Source organism: Octopus bimaculoides, chromosome 9 (assembly GCF_001194135.2).
Source record: "Octopus bimaculoides isolate UCB-OBI-ISO-001 chromosome 9, ASM119413v2, whole genome shotgun sequence".
Taxonomy (NCBI): Eukaryota; Metazoa; Mollusca; class Cephalopoda; order Octopoda; family Octopodidae; genus Octopus; species Octopus bimaculoides.
The window spans coordinates 16,820,707-16,824,286 of record NC_068989.1 but is presented as its reverse complement, the minus strand read 5'-3'; the positions used below and the strand labels follow the sequence as shown (position 1 = coordinate 16,824,286).

Genomic DNA, 3,580 nt, shown 5'->3' with positions numbered 1-3,580 from the left:
ATAGCTTTGTCTTCCTTGTTTGTCTTAAGTTCATGCATATCTGTTAATTGTCACATTTTATTTATTTTATTCAAGTTTATCATTTTTAATTCATTCTCTCTAAATTTGTCTAACCATAGTATACAAATGCAGAAGATGCTCTCGTCTAAACTTGCTGGCTCGTGGTACACCCCCTCCACCTGTATCAGAAGTTCCTATCCTGTCATCCTTGCTTGTCTCCTGCAAACACTTCTAAGAGCCTAATGCCATCCCCACCCCTACCTAGGGTTTATCGATCATATAGCGCATAAAAATGGTGTAGTGTATGCAGGTTGTAGGCTATTGTTTGTTTATGAATTCAGTCAAATGTAAGCTTTCTTTTCAGGTACATGACACTGCTGTCCCTCGTCCCAGGGCCTCACAGGCCCACACCCTCAGAGTTAGCACACTGAAAGGTAGGTCTGGTGAGATTGTTGAGATACTGGAATGGAGACGTGTAGATTTGTGCTGCATCGAAGAAGTAAGGTGGAGAGGATGTTCTGCTAGGTTCCTCACAGGCAAAGAACACAGGTACAAGATTTTCTGGGCAAAGAACACTGACGGGATCGGGAGTGTGGGTTGACTTCTTGCGGAGAAATGGGTTGATAAGGTAATCGAGGTAGTCAGAGCATGTGACAGAGTACTTAAGATTAGATTAGTGCTTCACCATGGATTAGCTACCATTATCTCGGCCTATGCTCCTCTACTGGATGGGCAGAAAGACCGATTTTATGACACCCTATTGCAGACTACCTTGTTGACGAATGACAGGGACCTTCTCTTTGTGGCTGGTGATTTCAATGGACATGTTGGACAACAGGCAGGGGGCTTCCATGGCATACATGGAGGCTATGGTTCCCGCAATGAGGAGGGAACAAGACTGCTGGAGTTCTGTGATGCAAATAATCTTATGGTTTGCAATACCAACTTCAGGAAACCTGCCTGTCACCTACTGTTCTGGCAGACACATTAGCCAAATTGACTACATCCTCACCAGAAAAAGGGAATGAGGGCTGCTTATAAATGTCAAAACCTTCCCAGGCGAAGAATGTATCCTTCAACATAGATTAGTAGTTAGCAACTTCGGGATCAGGGCTAAATGGATGCCCAGAAGAAGACCAGCTTGGAGGAGAAGGGTCTGGAAGCTTAAAGATCCTGCAAATGGACAGAGATTTAGAGACGCATTACTCGAAGCCTTTGATGAAATAGAAGGGGATATAGAAGGGGATATAGCATCACGTAATGTGGAAGACAACTGGAGGTTTCTTCGGGACAACCTGCTGAGAGTCACTGACCAGATCTGTGGATGGTGCAAAGTCCCCTCTCAACCCATGGTAACGTGGTGATGGAACAATCTGGTTGACAGGGCTATTAGACAAAAAAAACAGGCTTGGAAGAATGGAGGTAGCAGGGAATTGTATCAGACTGCCCGAAAGGAAGCTAGGAGACAGGTTTATTTAGCCAGAGGGGAAGCAGATTACAAGGAGTTAAAATCTCTAATTCGGATTCGGCAATTTGCTGCCTTTTTCTCTCTTGTGCCAAAATTTGAAATCAATATTAACATCGTTGAATATTATTTTAGTTTGCACCGAAGATTTTTGGGAGCATTTTTAACGCCTTACTACAGTCATAATTTTTTTCAGGTGCATTATACAGATCTATTTCTACGTTTTTGAATTATTTTAATGGACGATGTGTCTGAAAGATGATTAATTTTAAAAAAGCAAAAAATAATTAAACATTATTATCAATGATAAACGCGGTATTGAATGTGAAAGTGATAGTGTTGGTCTTAATGAAGATAATGACAAAGAGTGAATTATAGAGAGAGTTACTTCCCCTAACACTAAGTGTTAAACGCTCCCAAATATTTCTGATCACTCCCTGCTTATTATTCGTTAGACATCTCCTAACCAGATCCAGTCTACAAGTGACATTTATGAGATCGAATTAAATATAAATAGTTGATAATTGTGTAATTACTGTGGCATTCTTTACTATGTTGACCTGTAAAATCTTGAAGTTTTCATGAAGCTGTTATCTATTCTGATGTCGAACATGTGAGATCTTCCTTAAAGGGTCTACATTAATGTGTAAGTATCATTTATATGTAAACATTGTTGAATACGTATCCTTGTCTGTACATCTATTTCTTTTGTTCAGCAAAGGAAAGAAAGTGAAAAAAAAAAAAGTTTTACGAAAGTAAGAATATTGCCTTATTTCATCGTTTCGTTTTCCATTCGACACTCCATTCCTATTTTCCCTATTCCTCACATTTTTATATCAACAGAAAGAGAAAGGAGATGCGGTGTAACTCGCATTACGTAATCTCGTATTTACAGTTGTACAATATTCTGTATGGGACGTATTATTCTGCTCTTACAGAAACTCTGTGGAGGCGCAATGACACAGTGGTTTGGGTAGCGGACTCGCGGTTTCGATTCCCAGACTGGGCGTTGTGAGTGTTTATTGAGCAAAAACACCTAAAGCTCCACGAGGCTCCGGCAGGGGATTGTGGCGAACCCTGCTGTACTCTTTCACCACAACTTTCTCTCACTCTTACTTCCTGTTTTTGTTGAGCCTGTAATTCAAAGGGTCAGCCTTGTCACACTGTGTCACGCTGAATATCCCCGAGAACTACGTTAAGGGTACACGTGTCTGTGGAGTGCTCAGCCGCTTGCACGTTAATTTCACGAGCAGGCTGTTCCGTTGATCGGATCAACTGGAACCCTCGACGTCGTAAGCGAAGGAGTGCCAACAAACGGAAACTCTGGAAAATGTTAAAACTAAAATTATGATACTTATAGGGATAAAGTGTGGTTAGTTGATGGGTAGTTGAAGCAACTGTTGTGCAGTAGAAACAAAAAATCTGGCGAGGATAAGGCTGGTACCTTGTGATAGCCTCATATATGAACGTGAGGACATCGCATTTGTTCTGTCTGCTCCATACAACTGTTGGAAAATAATACATTGTTAGCAGAAACCTGTTTCTTGTTGATCTATCAACCTACAGGCTAGGGTATATACAAGAACATGTTGACCAATAAACATTTATAGGCAATAAACCAAAATGACAATTACACGGAAGTTACTGATAAAATACATAATTGGAACTGTAAACTGAAATAATGTTAGCATAATTCTTAAATTGCCCTATAAATACTGGTGTGTTCAACATGTTCCAACTTACCATTTGGACCCTTGTGATTTGACGGGCAACATTTTTTTATGTAGTGTTTTTGGTACCGAAACACTTTCAAACTTCGTATACTTGTATATTTTGTGGTATAGAACAGATAATAAATTTTGTATTCGAAGTTATTTCACGTTAAAAATTGTCTTATTTCGATAATTTCAACTAATCACTGACGTCTATTCAGCTGAATACAGTAACTACTGTGACGGTGTATATGGTATTAATCCCCGTTAGTTCTGACATTTCCGATTAACTAGATTGTTCGTAAACAAAGGGGAAAAAGCCATCAAAATACTTGAATATCGCCTGCACTTGTTATTGGAGCTACCAGAATTATTAATGCACCTCCACCAAGTGCTTCATTTC

General features: G+C 39.9%; 1 protein-coding gene across 5 annotated transcripts in view; it reads left to right on the top strand.

The window, feature by feature from the left end:
* LOC106869646 (zinc finger protein 239) overlaps positions 1–3,580 on the top strand; it is a 17,483-nt gene that overhangs the window by 6,850 nt on the left and 7,053 nt on the right. For 3 of the 5 annotated variants that reach the window (XM_052970444.1, XM_052970443.1, XM_052970442.1), the window contains exon 1: positions 1,232–2,111. The exons of 1 other annotated variant lie outside the window; for it this stretch is intronic. The gene's annotated coding sequence lies outside the window, so the exon portion shown is untranslated. Of the gene's footprint in view, positions 1–364; positions 550–1,231; positions 2,112–3,580 lie in introns of those variants that run through there. One more of the 5 variants, XM_052970446.1, reaches the window with a different exon arrangement.